General features: G+C 37.0%; 1 long non-coding RNA gene across 15 annotated transcripts in view; it reads left to right on the forward strand.

The window, feature by feature from the left end:
• The window catches only part of LOC103788644 (uncharacterized), a 469,911-nt gene that overhangs the window by 35,177 nt on the left and 409,851 nt on the right, over positions 1 to 24,883 (forward strand). For 12 of the 15 annotated variants that reach the window (XR_013528146.1, XR_013528147.1, XR_013528145.1 and 9 more), the window contains 3 exons: positions 7,364 to 7,421; positions 7,882 to 10,517; positions 15,464 to 15,680. This is a non-coding gene — a long non-coding RNA (uncharacterized LOC103788644). Of the gene's footprint in view, positions 1 to 7,363; positions 7,422 to 7,881; positions 10,518 to 15,444; positions 15,681 to 24,883 lie in introns of all 15 variants that reach the window. The other 3 variants (XR_013528148.1, XR_008477269.2, XR_008477271.2) reach the window with 3 other exon arrangements.

Here is a 24,883-nt window from a genome sequence, read left to right on the forward strand (position 1 = left end):
AGATTGATAGACCACTAGCTAGATTAACAAAGAAAACAGGAGAGAAGATTCAAGTAAACACAATCAGAAATGACAAAGGTGACATTATAAGCAATTCTGCAGAAATACAAAAAGATCATCAGAGACTATTTTGAAGATCTCTATGCACACAAACCACAAATTCTTAGAGGAAATGGATAAATTCCTGGAAACACACAGACTCCCGAGATTAAACCAAGAAGAAATTTAAATCCTTTACAGACTAGTATCAAGTTCCAAAATTAAATGAATAATAATCCAAAAAGCCTAGGCCAGATGGACTCACAGTCAAATTCTATTAGATGTACCAAGAAGATCTGATACCAATTCTACTGAAACTATTCCAAAAAAGCTAAGAGGAAGAGCTCATCTCTAACTTATTATATGAAACCAGCATCACCTTGATACCAATCCTGACAAGGACACAATGATAAAAGAAAAGTTTAGGTCAATATCCCTGATGAACAAAGATCCTTAATGGAATACTAGCAAATTGAATCCAGCAGCACATTAAAAAGTTAATTCATCATGATCAAGTAGTCTTCATTCCTGGGATAAAAGATTGGTTCAACATATGCAAGCAAATCAATAAAAGTGATTCATCACATAAAGAGAATTAAAAACAAAAACTATATGATTATCACAATAGATGCAGAAAACGCTTTTGATAAAATTAACGTCTTTTCATGACAAAAACTCTTAAGAGACTAGGTATAAAAGGAACATACCTCAAAATAATCAGAGCCATCTATGACGCACCCACAGCTAACATCTTACTGAATGGGCAAAAAATGGAAATGTTCTCTTCGAGAGCTAGAGCAAGAAAAGAATGTCTACTTTCACCACACCTTTTCAACATAGTACTGGAAGCGTGAGCCAGGGCAATTAGAAAAGAGAAAGAAATAAAAGACATCCAAATAGGAAGAGAAGAAGTCAAACTATCTGATGATATGATCTATACCTAGAAAACCCTAAAAGTTCTGCAAAAAAGCTCCTGGAACTGCTAAATGAGTTCAGTAAAGTTTCAGGATACAAAAATTAATGTACAAAATTCAGCAGCCTTTCTTTCTTTCTTTCTTTCTTTCTTTCTTTCTTTCTTTCTTTCTTTCTTTCTTTCTTTCTTTCTCTCTCTCTTTCTGTCTTTCTTTCCTTTTCTTTTCTTTCTCTCTCTTTCTTTCTTTCTTCTTTTTTTTTAGACAGAGTTTTACTATTGTTGCCCAGGCTGGAGTGTAATGGTACAATCTTGGCTCACTGCAACCTCTGCCTCCCAGGTTCAAGTGAGTTTCCTGCTTTAAGCCTCCCAGGTAGCTGGGATTACAGGTATTTATCCTTTGGGTGGGTAGAAACTTGTGAAATTTGCATCACAGTCTAATGGCATCCCCTGCCCCATTCTTCTTTCCTTTTCCTTTTACAGGAGTTATTCCCCAAGAAATTCCTTGTATTCCGAATTCCATCTCAGCCTCCCCTCCTAGAGTGTCTAAAATGGCCCACTTGGTGGTACCAGGAATAAATTTAGATTTTGGAACTGGATTACTCACTGACTGTCTGATTATGAAGATTCCATCCCTCATAGAAAGCCCCTAGGCCAAGCAGTTGTTCACTTGTTAAAATGTCACCCATGGTGAGTTGGGATGATGTCCCAGAGAAGGGATGCGTCCTGGTAGGTACAATGGTCCAGGGTTTGAAATGTACTGAGGATTAATAAAGATAAAAATAATGGAATTGGGTGGTTATTACTAACTTGCATTGAATCTCTATGCTAACTTATAAAGAAGCCCTTATCTTATGCAGTAAAGGAGCAGAAAAAGCTGAAGATTAAGCACAGGATTTGATAGAGTGGCTGAATAAAGATAGTTGAATTTCCAAATGAGGAAGATCTGTCAAGGTCAAGACTCTAGCTGGAAAATCCTAGGGATCCTAACACACGGGATGGAGACATTTGGCTCAAAGATTTTATTTCCCAGACTTATCTGATATTCTGAGCCTGGAGAAGTTGTTCACTCCACCTCTAAGAGCTAGTATTCCACTCCCAGAACCAGAATATAAGACAACAGGTGTCTCACTGTTGTGAGAAGCATAATCCAACCAGAGTTGAGCATAATCCAGCCAGAGTTGAGCACCATCTGATAAGGGAGGACTTGAGCTACAAGGACCTGGCCAAAGGATCTATAAGACCTAGCCAGTATGGAGCAGCAGGACCCATATTCTGAATGCTGAGGGTGCACAATCAAGGGGCCTGGGCCTATGACTGGTTATTATTGAAGAGTTTATTGGCATGGGGGCACTCTTTTAAAGTACACAATTCAATATCCTGGAATGGGGTTCAGAGGATGTTTCAAACTTGTAGCTAGGGTGGCTCCTGGCGCCTGGATAAAGCTGTAGCCGACAGTGAGTGAGGCTGAAATACTTATATTACCTAGTGGAATATGCAACTGGAATCAAAAGGTTGTGCAAAGCAGACATGACAGAATGAGTATATTATGTGAAACTAGAACTACCAGAGGATTATGTTCCACAGAAAGTCCCCCAAATCATACTTTCCCCTAGGCCATTGGGGTGGGCACGGTGGCTCATGCCTGTAATCCCAGCACTTTGGGAGGCCAAGGCAGGTGGATCAGGAGGTCAACAGATCAAGACCATCCTGGTCAACATGGTGAAACGCCGTCTCTACTAAAAATACAAAAAAAAAAAAAAAAAAAATTAGCTTGGCATGGTGGCGCATGCCTGTAATCCCAGCTACTCAGGAGGCTGAGGCAGGAGAATTGCCTGAACCCAGGAGGCGGAGGTTGCGGTGAGCTGAGATTGCGTCATTGCACTCCAGCCTGGGTAACAAGAGCGAAACTCCGTCTCAAAAAAAAAAAAAAAATGGAAAGCACTGTTAACAGGCACATGAGCCTCACTATGGAGTTCGCTGCTCTCTCCTGTAGACCACAGCTGGAGGTAGAAGAACCACCATAGAACTAGCGTCAGTAACAGCAATGGGGATACTAGGACCCTAAAGCAATAGAGGCCAGTAAAGAGATTTTAACACTAAAAGCTAGGAGATTATTATTTTCGTAAGAGCAAAGAAGATCAGAGTGGCAGCTATGGAAGCCTGACCTGCAGAGAACTATGGAGATGGTTTAATAGGACATGGTATATCACTTTGGGCAAAACAGATGGACATCCAACCTAATCAATAGAAAACAATAATTGATATTGTGTGACATGCTGAGGCCTGTTCAAATAAAGCCACATTCCCTTGCCCAGTTTTTGGACTCAAGCCAGTTTTCAGACTGGGATCCACTGACTCCTGAGGGTGAGGCCCTCAAGGGAAGGACCTTATTATGTACTGTAAAGATCCTCCTAATCCATCTCCAAAAGAGCCAATGGCTTGCTCCAGAGACTATATACTGGAAAAAGGTAGTACCAAAATATTCAGAAGCCAGATGGACATAGGATCTGTATTGATACTTCTACCTAGTGATCTGAAACATCTTTATGCCTCCTCTGTTAGAGTGGGGTATAAGGGAGCCAGGTGATAAAGTGTGATGGTCAAATTCTGGCTGTGGTGAGTCCATTGGGTCTGCAGGTACACCCAATAGTCATTTCCTCAATTCCTAAAAGTATAACTGGGATTGATGTACTTGACTTTTGGAGTATCTCCTACGTTGCATCCTGGTCTTATGGGATAATACCTATCTTATTGAGAAGGTTAAGTGAAAACTTCTGAAACTGTCTGCCCTATGCCTTGGCCAGAATCATAAATCAAAAATAGTATCACTTCTAGTAGGTGGGTATGGGGGAAAATGTTAAGAGATATTAATTTTAAAAATAAAGGATTCAATGGTAGTGGTCCCTATCATATCTCAGCTTAATCCTATTTGTGCCATGCAGAAACCAGATGGATTCTGGAAAATAACTATAGACAACCACAATAACAACCAACTTGTAACATTGATCATAGCTGCTATGCATGATGTGGTTTATTGCTACAGCAGATTAATAAGGACCCAGGTACATGATATAGAACCATTGATTTGGTGAATATATTTTATTTTGTTTCAATCAGAAAAGATCAGACACAGTTTATATGCAAATATCAAAAGGTATATTATCATTTTGCCCCAAGAAAAAGCTCTCTCACCCCTGTCATGTTATCATCAGAAGAGCTGGATCATATGGATATTCTACAGAATATCACATTAATCTTTTATGTTGATGATGCCATTTGATCAGACAGAATGAGCCAGAGAGGACCCAGAACACTAGAGGTCTTGGAATGGGTCCAGCCCTCCCAAGCATAGGAGAAAATCCTGTGAAGACTCAAGGGCCTGCCATTCACTGAAGATTTTAGAGGTCCACAGCCTAAGGATGTGCCAGGTCATCTTCTTTCAAGTAAATTGTTGCATCTACCTTCTACCATAAAGAAAGACGCACAATGCTTGCTCAGCCACTTTGAGGTCTGGAGGCAATGCCCCTGGCTCTTATGGTGGGTGACGTAAAAGGTGACCACTCTAAACAAGAGTAGGAAAGGGCTCTGTAGCAGGTCCTGATTTTGGACACTTGGGCAGCAGTCTTGTCTGGCAGAGAGCACATGAGATGTGGAAGGAAAACAAGGCATGAAAGAGGCAGGTAAGCAGGCCAAAGTCAGTTGAGAAACTGCAGCACACCCCTCAAGAATATGTTCATCCTCTTGAAGGCACTAGAGAGCCATCGGTTTCAGTTTCTATTTGTTTGATTTTTAAAGAATAACTTAGCAAGGGAAATTTTTATAGAAACTTTGGTAAGATCCCGTGTGCAGAATGGACTAAAGAATGCTGGGTGCTATTAAGAAAATAGCCTTTTGCCTTTTGTCATTCCTTCCCCATCTTGCCTTCGTTGTCTTCATCCAAAACATTAACCTAACTAAACTAGGGCTTGGAAGGAGAGCACTGACAGTGAGATTGTGTGAGCAATGCATTTTATTTTGTCCCTGCTTTATTCAGAGTTAAATTTTTTCTCCAACTTGTTAGTTTGCTACAGAGTGGCAGTTTCATTCCCCGCCTCTAGAAAACCAGTGTAGTAATTTCTATCAAGGCCTTCATTATTACACAGATCTACAAGTTGATATCTTGGGGAATTCATTCCAATGAGCTTTTACCTGTATAAGTACTACATCGCCTGTAAAGGACCCTTGAGTTCCTTGGAGAATAATGTCATTCTTTGCACATCTTTTAGAATATCTTGAAAGCTTTTGACTTCCAACAGCCTGAAAATATTTTCCAGTAGTAAAGCAGTGAAACTGTTTCTAGACAAACCTTAAATATTGAGCTAGACCATGATAACACTTTTACTTGTCATTATCAAGACAGTCAAAGCAAAAGAGGCCTTTTAATACAAACTTTTGTTTCCATGATCATGATAATTGAGTTAATTTTTTAGTGCACTTGTAATAAAAAATATTTGTGGAATTAATATACTAGTCATATGATCCAGTTTAGAAAACAGCAACACAGTGTGCCAAATAATCCTTAGTTAAGGCAAAAAAAAGGAGAGAAAAATACTTTTTGCTTTCCAAATTCTCCTTTTCATTTTAGCAAACTCGTATTGTATTGAACAGTATATAAACATAGTCCTAGAGGTGCTCTTATAGGTTGGTGCTACTTGTATTTTTCTTAAGTGCCCATAGTTTAAGTCAGGAATTTCCTTACAGGTTTCAGTACGTTTCTTCCAAGGCAAGTTAGCACTTGAGTAAGAGCTCCCTCCACTGGAGTCTGAGCTTTAAAAACTCTTTTTGCCTGCAACGTAGCTTCCTTCAAGAAGCTCCCCTTCCTGAACCCCACCTAGTACTGGGAGATTAAACCAACAAAACATTAAATAATGTCCTTCAGGAAAGGTGCCACTAAACCCATTTATCAATCCAAGGAGGCTGAACTGGAGAGAAACAAAAAAATGTATACAGTTCCTCCTGTCATTGTTGAATCACATCAGCTGCACAGAATATGTTCTCGGAAGCTTGGAACATAAACTGACTATAATCACATGCCTTCAAGGTCTCAGCCCAGTTTTTTGTCAAATGCACATTTTGATGAATTATTGCTTTCAAGGAAATTTTGGAAATTTACACCCCAAAAACTCTAACCCAGGGTTATTTTGCTTTCCTTAAAGTTTACCAGTTTGAGCTGCATTTCTAAAAAATGAAAACTTCAGATTTAATATTATTTTAGGGCATTTAAGTTAATAAAATATTCTGGATAATCCTGAGTGACCCCTTTTATCATACTTGAGTTGCATATTTTCAATGAATTGGAATAAAAGAAGACCAGATAATTAACACAAGTGATATAGGTCATGTTCAACCATTCTTGTGAGGTCTAGAGTTCACCATTATGAATATTTATTACTAGCTGTGTAACCTTTACTAAATTTCATAAGCAGTTTGAAAATGTTTTCTTAAATTTCTAAAAATGGGCCTATTAACACTTTACTTACCTCAAAGGGTGCTTCAAAGATTAAATAAAATAATGAATGTGAAAGTACTTTGCAAACCATAAAAATTATTGTGATGAAACTATGTCCATGTAACAGTGGGATAGGTGCTTTCAGAGTGACCAGCTGGCCTTTCTGGTAAAATCTGTCAGTAAGCATGGTATGTGGAATTAATACCATTACTTCACAGATACAGTGTGTACCAAAAGATGTACAAGTACTGGTTAATGGAGAGAGATGGTTAACTAAATAACATTTGGCCCAATAGAAAGCATTATCTCTTCATATAGTAGGCAGCATACTAAGGATTTTTAAAAGTTGATATTATTCTCTAAATCCTGTTCTTTTCCATTTGAAAAGAAAGAAAAAACTGAAAATTTATCTTGGAATGTTTATTGTGGATTTATTTTTTGAGTGAACAAATCTTTCTAACTTAACATTGAAGAGTCAGTAAAAGGTGAGTATTTTTGCATAAGTTGCATTATCAGAACAAACTGATACATGCAGTCCTCCAAAAATAACAGATTGTGTGATCATAGTGCTGCCTGAATATGCACCTATTCTCTATGTTCGGTTTCCCTATTATTGACTTTCTACCACGTTTCTCTTTTCTCCATGTCACAATTCCAATCACATCAGTAGGAGCTCAATAAATCTTGAATAAGAGTACTCATTATACATACGTATGGTAGAAACATCAAGTTCTCTGAAAGAATGTTTAAATTAAATATTGCAATTTTTAAAACACTAAAAAATTCAGAGACGTTTTGCACATGGATCGCCGAAGTATATACTTCAGAACTTCCAGGGAGTGGGTACTCTTTATCAACTGGAAATCATTGTATAATTGGTCTAGTAAATGCTTGCTGATGATTCTGATACTTAATTCTTTCAGAATTTATTTTGTTTCCTGTGACCAAAGAAGATGAGAAGCAAATGATCCATCTTTAAAGGTTCAATGTTCACTTTATTTACATGTTTATGACAGCTTGATCTTGTAACCTCCATTTTTTCCCTTCTTGTTTTTCCCAGTAGGGTGATGTAGTTCCTTCCCAATGTTCAATTAATTCTTTGTATATTCTACAACACTTTGCATTTTTAACTTCTTTTTCAAGGAGACTGTGAACTACTTGAAGGTGTTTTTTAAATCTTCAGTACCCAGCACAGTGCCCTTTGTAACCATCATAAAGAATCTCAATATATTGTTGTATAACAAGAGATTGACAAAAAATACTTTCATTCTCTCTCTGCCTTTTGAGATCCTTGAGATGTGACAAAGGTGTATCCTCAGGAAAATATTCTTAAGCATAAGGACAACTGCTTGATTTAACAATTTGCCTATAAAGTCTACTAAAATGCCTGAACTTCACAGAGGATAAAAGTAAATGATAAAATTTTTTTCTATTTGTTTAGGGCTGTAACATTTGAAGTGAGCAGCTGGGACTATATCCTCCTTGCACTTTGTTCATACATAAGGAGAAATGAAAATTCTGAAAAGACATCTGTATTGTAAATCAAAATACATTGCTGAAATCAATGTTGAGTTGACATTCTGCTTGCAAATATTCTTTTGAGATTGGTTCTTGTAAATCTCTTTCCCATCTGGTTTTTATGTCTGCTCTGGGACTTGTATGCACAGAGTTGTCTAGGATCTGCTCAGAATGTTGATATAAAGTATGTGGTTTTTAATAAAAGGTTAGCTGGGAGGGGAAGACACTGTCTTGGTCACATCTAAATTGCTTATATATCTTGTAGCTCAGTTAAAGTTTTAGAAACTTTGGGAAGTGTTTTCTTGCAACAAGAAAACTTATTTGAAGCCATGAAATAATTGTATCCTTCAACTTATATTTTTGTAGAGAACATTTGCTGGAAGGATAATTTTTATTTTTAAACACAGGAAGAGTGAGTAGCAGAGAAGAGTTTGTGATTGCAATTTCCTCTCTTGCCATAATTGCACTATTTCCATTAAATTAATGATGGAGAGAAACAATTGTTTATATATAAAGTTTCTTTTCCTTATTGAAAGTTAGTTAATTTGGGAATGTTGATCTCTTCTAAATGGCAAATTTAACGATGACAAAGAAAAAAATTCAATCTGAGATGTCATGATAAATAAGCCCATGATTATAACTTAACATCTGGAATTGATATTCCTCCTTGAGTTTTATGAGAGAATGGTGCTCTGAATGAACTTTTGCAAGTGAGAACACAATCATCACCATCATCACATAATGTTTACTCAATTCTAGTCTCCAGTTACAGGTCAGTGGTTAATCTCTACGCAGCAACCAATTGTGGATTCATATAAAGACAGAAAAGACATATTTGACTCCTTAGAACCAGAAATTGGCCTCTGCTCCCATCATCTAAGGTGTGTGTGGAGTGGGGTTGGGGGAGAGGGGATTCCAGAAGCATATGGGAAGAAGAGAAAGCACTTAAGAAGCCCTGGATGACTCTGAATCACCTCTTCACTGAGGAAGTAGCTAAACAAGTCTTCTGGAGCCAGAAGCTTTCTCTCCAGTAGTGGGGATAAGTCTACTGACTCTAATTTGGTAATTTGTTTGTTTGTTCTTTTTGACACAAGCAGTACAGAGCAAAAAATCATGGAAGGAATAAAGGGAATTAAAAATGTTTTCCTATGGTCCTTTGGAGACCACAGTTGTACCCATTGGAGAAATAAGGAATATTAAGTCAATCTTGCCATCTTCCTCCTTCCAGTGGAGTCCCCTCTTACTTGGATTTAACCTGCAACCCCCCTACCCAAGTCCTCATAGCAACAAACAGATTGACAGATCTACTCTCATATATTAAATTTGTAGAGACTTACTTTTAAAACAGAAGGGGCAAAGCATTTGGGAAAGTGGAATATTTAAAAATTTTCCCCTAATCTCTCATTTATCACAAGGGATTTCATAATTATCTTAAAAACAAGGTGACTTTCATCCTTGACATCTGGATTTAGCATTCTTTCTTTCTTTAATGTAGATCAGTCACTCTCTAATTTTGATATTTATAAGAAAGAGATATTCTCAAGAAAAATTTTGTCTGCATATGCTTTTTAGTTTTTCTGCTGACTTAAAACTCTCACCTTTGCTTAAACTGTAACTCCTCTAATTGAGTTTTTCCAGGTCTCTATATTCCAGAGGCAGTTCAGCAGGAGAGCTAGTCCATGTTAGTCTTCAGGAGGGGTTTTCTGGCTGATAGCCCATGTGAGGCCAGGCTCCTGGGTATCCTCAGAGTATGCTTTCCTTTGTTTATTATGTGTGCATGACTAATATTCGAAGCTCAAGAGTAAGCCCAGAATTCAGTTGGTACACCATTCATAAGATCAAGAAAACAATATTATCACATCCACCACATTCCTTACAATCAGGTTATTGAAATGTCAATTGCATTTAGACTCTGTAAAGCATATCAGTTAGATTACATATGCTTACAATTGGGATTCCCCGATATTACATAATTTCAAGTTAAATGGATAATGTGAGTCTTTCCTTCCTATTTTTAAACTTCATCCAAATCTAGACATCTTGTTAAGTAAATGTGTTCCCTTGTGGTTACTGCTGCATTCTAACTCCCCCTTACTAGTTTGTCAGTCTATTTTTAACTGTGGACATTATTTTATCTGGCCCTTCTTTAATGCTCCCATCCACCACTTCACTTGGAGCTTTCTTTAACTTTCTGTTGCCCGTCATTATAAAGTAATCTGCTCGCTGCCCAACAATCTGTAACTAAATATGGTGACGCTTACTGTTAAGTGAAATAGTTTCTTTTCTGCCTTTTTTTTTTTGAGACAGAATCTTACTCTGTTGCCAAGGCCATAGTACAATGGCATCATAATAGCCCACTGTAGCCTCAGACTTCTGGGCTCAGGCAATATTCCCACTTCAGACTCCTGAGTAGATGGGACTACAAGTGCATGCCCGTGTACCCAGCTAATTTTTATTTTTTGTAGAGATGGGGATCATGTCTTATTATCCAAGTTGTTCTCAAATTCCTGGCTCCAAGTGATCCTCCTGCCTCAGCCTCCCAAAGTGTTGGAATTACAGGTATGACCCACCATGCCCAGCCATTAGTTTCTTGTTATTAGTCATATCACTATTGTCTGATATAGTAAGAGTGCTCATGAATTTTTGCCATAATGGGAAAATGTTTGCATGTTTGTGCCTGTGTCTGTGTGTGGTTGCATGCACAGTGTGTTGTAGTGTTTATCTCTTGGTCTAATTAGACATGTTCTAGGACAGATTCTGTGCGTGTTGATCTCAGGAGTTGTTAGGGATGGTGTTTGCACAAACAAGTCATTTTAATGCTAGCCACCTTCTCTGTCTATTACATTGAGACATGGCCCCATTAAGATGGCTATAAAGACAAGGAAGGCTAACTTAATATAGATCATGTCACTTCTCAAGTGGTTCCTATCCAAGATAATTGAAACCTTTCTGGCCCATTGGGAAGAACCATCATAGAGGATAAATGGTGTCAGTGGTTTACCACTCTTCAGAAAGTGATTTATTTAAATTTTATACAGCAGAAACATATCCCCAGGCAAGGCAACACAAAAACTTGTTTATAAAGTGGACCCTTTCCTATACCCAGACATCTGAATAAATAGATATATAGTCTGTCCAGCTGAACGATAAACACCGGAGCAAACTAGCAGATTGCTGAGAAGCGTTAAAAGGTGAGCAAGAGGGTGGTTGTTCTGCCCAACAATCAGCTACAAAAGGCAAAGACTGGCATTCAGTGGATGATCCAACTATCACAATATTTATTTTAGACAGACAGGATAATGGTGTGACAAGGGGCAAGAGGGGAATTGATGTATGTCTCATCAGACACATAGACATACAATAAGAAAAACAAGACAAATTCAAGGCAACCTTCTACACATGCTTGTTTTAGTAGATGTAGCTCCTTTGATTAATATTCTATTGGTGAAGATGCGAAGGCATTTTTTTCCCCTAGATTGATCTGTATATCAAGGAAAAGTGGAGCCCAGACAATCTGTAATAACTTCTGGAGAGGCTCATTTGTCTCATGTCACACAGCATGGTTTTGGTGAGAGAAACAGAAGTGAGGAGGGAAGGGGAGAGGGAAGAAGAAGGAATCCCGTAATGTTCTCTGCCGTCATGGCCTATCCAGGTACTTTGGACTTTTTTTTGTGTGAGAGTTTTTGAGCCTTTACTCAATACATGTTAAAACCTAAAATAAAAACAGATGCTCAGTAAATAAAAACTATAAATTGCAAGGGGTTTAGGATTCAAGTTGTGGTATGTATGCATGTGTGTGCTCACATGTGTGCATATGAATGACAATGTGTGTGTGTGGTTACCTCCCTATTGATTTAAACATTCTTAACATGGAAGAAAAATAATTTTTATCTGTTTAATGTATAAAAACAAATTCAGTTTGTCAGTTTAGTAAATTTAGTAAGGTACATTGTTTAGGGCTTCAAGAATCATCAAAAGTTTTGTCTTCATAAGGGACATACAGTGTCTTTAAATATTTAAGTAGTTGAGTGAAATAATCAGATATTTAATTTCATATGCTGACTTATGAGGAGAAAATAGATTAGAAGAGGAAAATGGTAAATGAGATAGAACTTTTGTGAATAAGCAAGTACTCAGAGATTTCATTACCACCAGGCCTGCCTTACAAGAGCTTCTGAAAGCAGCATTACACATAGAAAGGAACAACCAGTATTAGCCTTTCTAAAAATATACCAAAAAGTAAAGAGTATCAACATAATGAAGAATTTATATCAACTAATGGGCAAAATAGCCAGCTAACATCAAATGGCAATAATCTTAAATTTAAATTGACTAAATCCCCCAATCAAAAGATACAGCCAAAACCCATCGGTATGCTGCATCCAGACCCATCTTACATGCAAGGATACATAAAGAGTCAAAACAAAGGGATGGAGAAAGATTTGTCAACCAAATGGAGAGCAAAAATAAATAAATAAATAAAAAGTAGAGGTTGCAATTCTCGCCTCTGATGGAATGGATTTGAAAGCAACAAAGATCAAAAGAGGACATAATGGTAAAAGGATCAGCGCAACAAGAAGAGCTGACGATCCTGGATGTGTACCCACCCAATACAGGATACATAAGACTTGTAAAGAGACTTGGACTCCCACACAGTAGTAGTGGGAGATTTCAACATCAATATTAGATAGATCAATGAGACAGAAAATTAATAAGGATATCCTGGACTTGAACTCAGATCCGGAACAAGTAAACTTAATAAACATTTATAGAACTCTCCACTTTAAACACACAAGATATGCACTCTTATCAGTACCACATCACACCTACTCACAGGTTTAAATGAAATATTGGTTGGCCATTATTAAGCACAATTGATGGTAAAAGGGAAGTTTTCAATACCCATTTTTAGGCTGCATTCTAGCCTGGGCAATTAAGCAACACTCCCGTTCTCTCTCCCTCCTCCTCTTCCTCTTTTTTCCTCTTTTTCATTCCTTTTCCTTTCCTTCTTTCTCTCTAAAAAAAAAGAGAGAGAGAACTATGAGGAGGTTTCTTGGGAGATGATAGTGGCTTGATCTTGAGTGATGGGAGCAGAGATACTGAGAAATGGACAGAGATGAGATGCAATTAAGAGGTAGAATTGATAGGACTCAGTGCTGGATTGGTTGTGGGGCTAAGGAAAAGAAAGGTGTCAAGCAAGGCTCCTGGGTTTCTGGATTAGCAACTGGGTGAATTGTGTTTTGCAATGAAGAAGGAGCATATTTAGAATAGAGGAGATTGTTTAGAAAGAAAATGAGTTCAGGTTGTCGCACTTTAAGTATGAGATGTTTATAGGACCAGTGACTAGAAAGAGAAGTTGGTTGTATGCATCTAGTACTCAAAAGAAGGTCTTGGAAGGAAACACAAAATAAATTAAATGGTCTTTGAAGCCTTTAAGTGGTGGAAATGATGAATGAGAGTGAAGTAAGATAAAAGTAAGTGATCATGAGCAAAAGTGAAGACACAGAGGCCTAAGATCTAACCTTAAACAATTTCAATGTTTTAAAGATAGACTGAGTATGAGAAATTTCCACAGGAGACTAAGATGGAGCGGTTGGGAAGGTAGGAGAAAAGTCAGGAGAGCATATCATTATGGAATTTCAGGAAAGAGACTATTTCTAACAGGCAGAAGTTGAGACATTACTTATGGGAACTGGATAATGTACATTGGGCTTAACAACATTGGGGGAGATCATTTGTGACTTAAGGAAGAGCATACTTAGTTGAGTAATAGCAACCGAAGCCAGAGTGGAATCACATGAGAGTGAATACAGTGTGGAAATAAAGGCTGTTTGCTCAGATACTCTTTGGATAAAAGTTGCTATTAGAGGGATAGAGGCAAGGGTCAGTAGCTTGAGAGGCACACATGATTCAGGGAGGATATAATTGTTGTTATCTTGAATTTTCTAAAAGGGAGAGATTGCAGCATTTCTGAATACTTATGGTCATGAGGGAATGTGTTCTGTTTCCGGGTCCACAAGGGGATGTAGTTTTAAGGGCAAAAACTTCCCAGTGCCATGCCCCCCTCCCATCTCTTCCCATCCGGGATATTTAATGGTCTCTGTTTTAACTTTTCCTGTGCACAGGAAGAACCAAAGGTCAATCACTCAAGCGGAAGTTCTAAGGAACTCCTTTCGTTGGCCAAAGATCTAGGAGAATGTGGGGGTTCCTCCCAGGTTAAAAGTTCCCTTCTTACACACCCCTTTGGACTCCATGTTTGGATCCCCTTCCACATACTCTCTTTCTCTCTCGTGTGGAAGTTCTCTCTTCTTCTCCTTTTTTTTCCTTTTTTCTCTACCTAAATAAATTCACTTTTTTGCAACACTGTTTGGGGTCTGGTATTTATTTTGTGAGTGCACCTGATTCCCCTCTCTCCTTCTTGAGAGAGCAGGAGACCAAGAACCTTGGAGAAATGTCCTCTCAGGGGAACTAAGGGCTCCCCTGAACCCCTGAACCCCAACTGTAAGTGTCCAGAAGGTAGCAAGAATTTAAAGATATTACCACAGTGTGAAGAAAGCACAGAGGCAGCTGGGTAGGAACACAGATTACAGGGGTGCAAAAAACCCTCAAAGGCCCAAAGGCACACACACTCACACCCACACCCACAGGCATACCCCCTATCCACTAGAAAGAAGTAGCTGGTACATTCTGTAGGACTTGTTAGTCATGTTGGATACCAAATATGCCAGGTTGGTTGCTAATTTATTTGCAATAGCTCAATTCCCACAGCACACTAGAATAGAAGTCCCATGAAAGCTAGAATTTTTCTACATATTTCTCTTTGCAACATTTCCTAGTGCCTATGACTAAGGCTGGCAGGTTGCAAGCCCTTAATAAATATTTACTGAGTAAGTAAATGAATTAGGTAGGTCTGATTGATTCGATTTTGTAGATGAAGGAACTGAGAATTAGAGAGGTTAATTATTTTGTCCGATCATAAAGGCAATAAGGAAAGATACCTGGGTTTGTACACAATCAAGGATTTTGATCAACACACTAAGTTGCCTTCCATTTTGAATCATATTGGATGAAACAAGCATATTTTTTAAGAATTTTAATATTCCCACATACTACCCTCATTATGTGAAGAGATTCTGAAGTATTAGAATCAAATTCATTAAAGCACTTAAAGAGTATTGATATTTATTTAACATGCATTTGATTACCCAGTGTGGAAAACCATTACCAGCTATCCAGGCCCTTCTTTTAGAAACAACCAGCAACTATAAGCCCTATTTCTTTCCGTTTAAACCTTGTACCATGCGCAGGCATCCCTTTGATTGCCATATGCTGTGTTGTGCTCACTGTGCATGTACTTTTTTTGTTTTCCTATTTCAATCCCTTAAGATATCTTTGCCTTCCTCTCTTAACTTGTGCCAGTATTAATTATGATCTTTTCTCCTTCTTTTATCTTACTTCTGCCTCCGTCTCAAATACTGAATCCAAGCTTTCATCCAACTTTTTAGGGAAGCTAATATCATGAAATTGTGAAGGCCTGGGATCTTCAAAGAGCCAAGGATTCTGCCAGACTGAGCAATAGACATGATGAGCATTCTCCACTTAAGATCTGAACTTTGAGAAGTAGAATCAAAGCGATTCTTTTGTAATTCCAAACAGCCATTTCGGCATATGAAGAAACAAAAGTAACATAAATCTAAAGACTAGGAAGAGGGTCAATGAAAGGTAAGGAATCCTCAGGAAACCAGAAAAAAAGTATTTCCTTTGGAGACGGTGGGCTTTTCTAATGAGGAAGACATAGGACTCCGAATATTATCTATAGCTTATTGCTAGTTATGTTTAGTAAACTATAAATTCTATAGTAAACTCTGTTAGTTCTCATTCTTGCATCTGAGTTTATTCTCAAACAATCCTTGTTAATCTTGATAAAAGTGCATTGGGATTGCACTTTTATCAAGTGCATCTCTTTAGGTATTGTTGTACACAGAAATCTTTAAGAGACTTGCCTCCAATAGGCTGATGAAGTGAAGACACTTATAATTAGTCCAGTGGGCCATGTAAATAGTTTTCTTACAGATTTCTATGTAAGAAAATCTTGTTTCTATCTGGATGTATTTGGAAGTTCTATGGGCTACTTAAGACTTCCTTAATCCTCTAGGGCAGTGAAAACAGACTCAGGCTTATTGGCTTAACTCTGCCTTCTTGTAAACTTTTGTTATGGCCATGCCTCTCATTCCTAAATATTATTATTGTGACTCTCATCTAATAAAATTTTACAACGACAGATCTTGGATCTTTTAGAAGAGAAAAAACATCTGTTTAATTCTTAAAAGGATATTGTTTCTTCCTAGTTACCAGAGTAGAATTTATAAAGTTTATAATCTGTGTGTTTCTATGCTTCAATCTCAGTTATCAAATGATCTCAGAAAAGATTAAATTGCATTTCTAAATCAGAAATTTCAGGTTGGTTAAATGCCTAGAACTGTATTGAATGCTATCATATGACTTCTCATACTTGTGTGATACAATTCAATGGCAATTTTTGCCCACTTAAAATGGAAGTGGTATCATGAAGACTTGACAGAATGGTGGTAGTTGAGTTTGATATCAGGTTTACCATGTGTCTTTAGATAAGTGAATTAACCTTTCTGAGTCTCTGCTTCCATATTTAAAAATGAACACTTTGGGACAGCTAGCATTCATTTACGTCTTCAAACATTTATTGCATTCCTTCCATGTTCTAGCTGCTGCACTTTTTGCTTGAGTTACAACATTACACAAGATGGTGTTCCTGTCTTCATGGGCCATAGTGTAGATGACAAAGATAAATAACTAGGCAGTTATAGAACAGTGAAATAAACAATACCAGTAAAAGCATAAGTTCCAAGGTAGTGGGCTGTCAACTTTATCCATCCTCTAGATAGATTGCCAATTATTTACATTTCTTCCAATTTGTCATGCAGTCTTCATTGCCTCCATGTCTTTAAACACGTTCCCTCTGCCTAGAATAGTATTTATTCTTTACCTAGCTAATGTCTACTTAGTCTTCAAGGTTTAGATAAAGTCTTACTTCTCAGGGAAACCTTGTTAACTCTCTGAGTTTGGTTTGTGTGGCCTTCTTGAGTACCCCTGGCCTTTATACGCGTCCTTCAAAAAGTAGCTTGACTTTATTTACCTACCAGTACTATTGTTAGGATGTAAACTCATTCACTGCAAGAATCCCATCCTTTATCTCTTTGTTCCAAGAACACAGTCTGATGTTTTATACAAAGCAAATGTTCTATAAATATTTATGGATTATATGAATATCAAACATTTATTGAACACCTGTTTTGTGCCAGGCACTAAGAAGGGATTTCCTTTATTTCTTTCTTCTCTTTCTTTCCTTTCTTCCTTTTTTTTTTTTTTTTTAACAAAGTCTTCCTCTTGTTGTCTAGGCTGGAGTGCAATGACATGATCTCAGCAAACTATAACCTCCACCTCCTGGGTTCAAGCCCTCCTGCCTCAGCCTCCTGAATAGCTGGGACTATAAGCCCCAAAACCATGCCCAGCTAATTTTTGTATTTTTAGTAGAGACAACTCTCGACCTCATGATCCAGGGATTTACTTTCATCACCTTATTTGCTTTAATTTTTACAACACTGTCTGTTATTGTGTGTGTAGTATTCCTATCCCCCTTTAGAGATGGAGAAACAAAGATTCATAGAAGCTAAGTAATTTTCTCAGTGTAACACAGATGGACAAACCCAGAGTTTGAAGCAGGTTTTCCAGAGGATTTTCTCTTTTATTCTACTGCACTGTAAATCATGGGTTTTGTTGTTTTAACATAAGTGTGTGTGTGTTTGTGTACATGTTCAAAGGGAAGTGGTTTTAAAGAAGATCACCTTCTCTAAGAGGAAACTCAAGGCTAATGGTTTTTGTGCCATATTTGTATAAACTGATGTAAATCTACTCTTTGGTATTTTGGCTCAGTAGTGGGAGAAACATTGATCTTCTTCAAGTGAACAGATGTCTATGCATAGTTATCTCTTTGAAGCACTAATCTGCATACCTCTGTAAGATGTGTGTGTGTGTGTGTGTGTGTGTGTGTATGTGTGTATCAGATAGAGATATGTGTGTATAGCTCATCAGGAACAGTTTGTATATAAAATCTCCTAGGACACTAAGGAGAAACAGAGAAGTCTAGTTATCCAGGGCCTTGGGAATATTGGGATTATAAACACAGATAAAGTTATGTCATTTTAAGGAAAGTATTTGTAATTGTAAAAGACCCAAATATAAAATTTGGGAGATGAGCAATACTGACCCCCTACTAAATGTATGAAGTTAGCTGGGGAATGTTTTCTGCTGACCAGAGAAAAAATGTAACTTCATTTAAAGTCAAAAGTCCTAAGTTCTCACTCAACTAGATTCTATAGAATTCTGTTCAAATATTGAAACAATACCTATTTTTCTTAATTTCAAAAGTTCCTGAACACAATCAGTAGCTAGACAAAAATCTTAGCTCTTTTTAGCCAGACACAATGGAATAAAATAGAAATATAGGCATTTCTATTCTAATGCCAATGTTTGTACTATTGAATAAACTTACATTCTGGAAAATTGGACACAGAAAATAATAAGTCCTGTGGGGAAAATAAGGTGTGGAGAGACTGCTCAAGAATGTGACATTTAGAAAGTAAAACACTAAAAACACTAAGACAATTACTATTAAAAAATGCTGGCATAGGTAACCCTCTAACAGAATTGGTACCTGGCTTCAGACATGGTTGGTCATTAGAAATTTAAAACCTGGGGCTTCCGTTTGTTTCTTTGAGATGTAAAATATGGACCATTTTTATTAAAACTAAAAATCAGATCCAACATTTAGCCTTTTTTGTTAATTCATTATTTTAATATGGGGATTAATGTCTTTGTAGCTTCTGAATCTGTGTTGGCACTTTTACCAGCAAGTTTAACATAATTGAATATGTAGACAAGTGCTTGAAGCACTAAAGAAAAGTGCTTTTGTAGATTTTTTAGTGTTTTCCTTAAGATCTGTTTCTTTGGTTGTGACAAAGTTTACCCTGGATAACTTTAAAACATTAAGCTACTGGGAAACAATATATAAGGACCAAAAATACTTTTGTGTTATAAGAACATCGTTCCCTGTTTTCCAGTCATATATGGAGAAATTTACATCAAATATTTGGCTGTTTTACAAGAACAGATTCTCCTAATTCATGTGATATGTAAGGTTCCAACAACGTGAAATGAATGCTAGATTCGGCTATATAAATCTCTGACTCACTGACTATTTTCAGAACCTGCAAATCTTAATCCATGCCAGTGTTCTGCGATAATAACACAGTAAACAAGATTTTGCTTATAGACTCGCAGTATAGAGTAACCATGTGTGGTGGAGGTGGCTTTTAAGAAAGGATTAAATGGTACCTTGGGAAAGTATAAAGAAACAAAAAAAATACATTTATTAGTTTAACAAATACTTTGAACTGTGCTAGATTTGTTTTACATCAAATAATCATTGACTTCAATGTTTCTGTTTCAATTAGATGGTCTTCCTTCTTCTTTTCCTCTTTCCTTTCTTTTTCCTTATTATGTCTCCTTCACTTTTTTTTTTTTTTTTGGTCTTTAGGTTCTATGGTACATGTGCCAGTCATGCAGGATTGTTGCATAGGTACATACTTGGCAAGGTGGTTTGCTGCCTCCATCCCCCTGTCACCTATATCTGGCATTTCTCCCCATGTTATCCCTCCCCAACCTCTCCACCCCCAACAGACCCCAGTGTGTGATGCTCCCCTCCCTGTGTCCATATGTTCTCATTGTTCAACACCCGCCTATGAGTGAGAATATGCGGTGTTTGATTTTCAGTTCTTGTGTCACTTTGCTGAGAATGATGGTTTCTAGATTCATCCCTATCCCTACAAAGGACACTAACTCATCGTTTTTTATGGCTGCATAGTATTCCATGGTATATATGTGCCATGTTTTCCTTGTCCAGTCTATCATCGATGGGCATTTGAATTGGTTCCAGGTCTTTGCTATTATAAACACTGCCGTGATGAACATACTTGTGCATGTGTCTTTATAATCGAATGATTTATAATCCTTTGGATATACACACAGTAATGGGATTGCTGGGTCAAATGGAATTTGTATTTCTAGATCCTTGAGGAATCACCACACTGTCTTCCACAATGGTTGAACTAATATATTACTAATCCTAATATAAAACTAATTTACACTCCCACCAACAGTGTAAAAGTGTTCCTATTTCTCCACATTCTCTCCAGCATCTGTTGTCTCCATATTTTTTAATGATTGCCATTCTAACTGGCGTGAGATGGTATCTCAATATAGTTTTTATTTGTATTTCTCTAATGACCAGTGATGACGGGCACTTTTTCATATGTTTGTTGCCCTCACATATGTCTTCTTTTGGAAAGTGTCTGTTCACATCCTTCACCCACTTTTGAATGGGTTTGTTTTTTTTTCTTGTAAATCTGTTTTAGTTCTTTGTAGATTCTGGATATTAGTCCTTTGTCAGATGAATAGATTCCAAAAATTTTTTTCCCATTCTGTTGGTTGCCAGTTCACTCTAATGATTGTTTCTTTTGCTGTGCAGAAGCTCTGGAGATTAATTAGATCCCATTTGTCTATTTTGGCTTTTGTTGCCAATGCTTTTGGTGTTTTAGTCATTAAGTCCTTGCCTGTCTATGTCCTGAATGGTTTTGCCTAGGATTTCCTTTCCCTTATCTGTTTTTTTTTTTTGTTGTTGTTCACTATACATTAGATATCTACTATCCAACTATCTACTATCTACTACTTTATCCTAGAGAAAATAGTGAACAAAAGCAGAGTTTGGAGTATTGTTGAAAGATAGGGATTAAATGTACAATCCCACAAATACATGTTAATAAACAGGACATAAGTCCAGGATTACCAAAGAGAGGAGCTATACAAGCATGTAAGAGGGGAATATATCTTACTCAGATATGTTGCCCAGGCTTCCCTCAAGAAATAAACGTAAATGAATGAGTGGATTAACTAGGTGAAGATAGGAAGGAAGATCATTCCTGACAGGGAGAATTGCTTCTGCAAAAACCCTGCAGCTCAAGTGACCACAAAGCTCGTGAAGGACTGAAGGAGGACCAGTGTGGCTGGTTGACAGAGCTAGGAAGGGTTTTGGCATAGAGCTGTATCATGCAGGGCATAACTTGCCTAGGCTGGGATAGATTCTCATCTTTAACTCTAGAGAAATAGAAATCATTGAAATGTTTTAAACCAGAAGATCTATGATATGATCAGATTTGTATTTTGCAAATGTGTTTCTGACCACAGTATAACACGATAAATACATAATTTTGTGCTTATTACAATTTTACATCTTTAATGTATCCTTGCAAGGAAAGAGCAACCCTGATTTCTGCGTTTTTTATTCCATTTTGGAAACAGAGAGAATGAGTCTTATGAGAATGAACGTTATCCTTTGCTTGATCAAGTCTGTTTTGTTCCTCATACTTCTTCTAAAGGATATCAACATTGCGTGAGATGACATCATAGCTGTGAAACAAAGCGTACATGTAAAATAATGACATTTCTTTGAACAGAGGGGCCTCAGATCCTCATTTTTTTTTGTACTCTTCATCTGGAAAACAGCTTCTATTCCCACCTGAACTCTCATTTGTAAGCTACTTCTCTCTCAGTTTTGTTGTAGGTGTTTCTAGGTTTTACTGCCACATTAAACATGCACATCTCCTGGATCTATTATTGAGAAGAGAAGTTTGAAAAGATCACGAGAATTAGCAAAAGAAGAAAAGAAAAAGAAGTCAGATTTTTGGCAGGAGACTATCTACCTGAGGACACATTGCCTCATTCCCTTGGCAACCATGCCTGTGATTAACAGTTTTCATAAATAATTCAAGTCTTTCATTTGCACTCTCCATAATCCCTCTTAGGGAGGCAACAGCACAGTATTTAGGGGTTTTTAGTTAAGCAAGTCACACTCCCTGTGGCTCCTCCTCCTTCAGTCAAACCATTACACTGTGAGATTAAGAGCTCCAGAAATGTGTTAGGTTTTGTGCAGAGTTAAAAACAAAAAAAACCACTGAATGTTTCTCAGTGAATTTTATGTCCAGTTTGCCACATAAGCCTCTGCTTTACAGCTCCTTTAACCAACACATTCTTTCCTTTTAGAAAGTAGAGTTGCTTTGAGGGCATAATCTTAACAACCAATGGGTTCTGTACATCTAATGATAACAGGCCACTGTATAAGTTCTGGCTGCCAGCAGTGCTGCTTGAGGTGAAATTATGAGAGGTGGGGCCTGCACCAGAAGCAAGAAATTGAAGAAGAGGGCATCAGCTATAAATTTTTCATTTGTCTAATGGACTATATTTTTAGGGTCCTGAAGTGAAGTAGCTGATGGGGAAGATTTTCATTATCACAAAAATGTGTATAGCCAGAATTCTCCCTAGTCTTTTGTCATAATCAAATCGTCAGAAGTCCCAAATGATAAATGGGCATCATGGAAATGTATCTAGGGCCCAATCACTTTGAATCTGAAGTGCAATCACAGACTGCCTCATGATTTACACACACACACACACACACACACACAATTTATCAGGGCAGGGCTAAGACATTTCTATACTGCACACAAATGTGCATTCCTAGCATCAATCTCCTACCACTGAAATGTTCACTAAGCATTTCAGTAATGAACTGACCTGGTTGGAGAATGAGCAGGCTTGGGAACACTTAACAGTTTTGAACAGTTTTATTTCTTCCACTATGACATTCAGTGCCCTGATAATAGAAAAGGAGAGAGAAAGAAAAAAGACAGAATAGAGAAAAGAGGATTGGTTGAAGGCAGAACAGCAAGAGAATGTCCAAAAAAAATGAGAAATAATGAGAGAGAGAGAGAATGAGACAAAAAGATGAAACATATTAAAGGGATGCTTCTTAAGGCAGCTAAGAGAATGTGAGAGATTGAGACCAGGAAAGATTCTGGACAGGGAATCAACTAGGAGTGTTTATTACACTAGAGGCTGAATATGTTATCCTTATTTGTGGCATATTGTTTTTAATCTACTTCTAAATATGAATATTTTAATCCTTTCTAGAATGAGATGAGGTTTAAGTAGATCATTAAAAACAGAACCAGAAATGACTTATGATGTTAAACTATACTAAAAAAATAGAGCGAATAAAAATAAGAGATTAAAAAAATTAAGGGATGGGAGAGGAGGCATTTGGGTGAGTTTCCTATTATGAACTACATATTTAGCTTTGGACTCTGTATTATAAAAGGCAAATTGGAAGGTCACCTAGTATTGTCAAATTAAAACGAGCAACAACAGCAATTGTAAGCAACTTAAAATTTTATCAAGAACGTTAACAGTGTTTTTCTGGCACTAAAAAATAACTATATGTATATGTAAGAGATAGAATAATGGACAATATTTTTATTGTGGTTTCCAGGAAGGAAGGAAGGAAGAGGGAGGGAGGGAGGGAGGAAGGGAAGGTTCTTATAACAGTATTTTGTTTATATGGTGGTTTGTAATTTGTCACATACTTTTACTTTAATTATTTCACTTGAGCCTCCTAAATAATCCTATGACTTAGAAAAGGCACATACAATGATCACATAACAGATTAAAATTAAAAGCTTGAAAAAAAAATGCTATTAGTAAAACTGATGGACAGTATACTAGAACTCAGGAATTCTGACTCCTAATCAAATTCCATCTGCTTCTCTAAAGAAGTAAAATGTAAATTATTAAATCAATGATTTTGCCTCTTGGATTGCCTCAGAGTTAACTATGAAACAGTGTTATTGAGGTATAATGGGCAAATAAAAATTGTATATATTTAAGGTGTACAATGTGATGATTTGATATACATACATCTATTCACCAAATGAAATGATCATAATAAAGCTAATTAAAACATTCATCATTTCATGTGGTTTTCTTTTTGTGTGTGGTGAGAACATTTAAGATTTAATCTTGAGCAAATTTCAGATATACAATACATAATTATAAACTATAGCCACCATGCTGTACATGAGATCCCCAGAACTTGGTAATCTTATAACTGAAAGTTTGTATCCTTTGACCAATATCACCCTATTCCATGCACCTCCCACCTGGCCCTTGGTAGTCACCATTCTAGACTTTGCTTCTGTGAGTTTAACTTTTTTTAAGTTTCACATGTAAATGACATTATACAGTATTTGTCTTTCTGTCTCTGCTTATTTCATTTAGCATAATGTCCTTCAGCTTCATTCATGTTGTTGCAAATGGTGGAGTGTCCTACCTTTTATTGGATGAATAATGGTCCATCACACACACATATGTATATAGATATAGGATATCTGTACATCACATTTTCTTTATTGATCCATCAGTGGACACTTACGTTGTTTCCATATCTTAGCTATTGTGAGTAATGCTGCAGTGAACATGGGAGTGCAGATATCTCTTCAAGATGTTGACTTCATTTCTTTTGGACATGTAACCAGAAGTGAGATTGCTGGATAATATCATAGTTCTATTTTAATTTTATAAGAAGCCTCCATACTGTTCCATAATGACTGTGCTGATTTACATTCACACCAATTGTGTACAAGGGTTCTCATTTTTTCCACACTCTCACTAACCCTTGTTAACCCTTGTCTTTTTGATAGTAGCATCCTAACAGGTAAGAGATGCTATCTCATTGTGATTTTGATTTACATTTCTCTAATAATTAGTGATATTGACTACCCTTTCACTTACAAATGTTGGACATTTTTGTATTCTCTTTGTAAAAAATGTCTACTGAAGTCCTTTGCCCATTTTTTAATAAAAATATTTCTTCTGTTTTTGCTACTGAGTTTTATAAGTTGCTCATATATTTTGAATATTAGTTCTTTATCAAATATACG

The sequence above is a fragment of the Callithrix jacchus genome, chromosome 16, assembly GCF_049354715.1.
Source record: "Callithrix jacchus isolate 240 chromosome 16, calJac240_pri, whole genome shotgun sequence".
In the NCBI taxonomy this organism is placed as follows: Eukaryota; Metazoa; Chordata; class Mammalia; order Primates; family Cebidae; genus Callithrix; species Callithrix jacchus.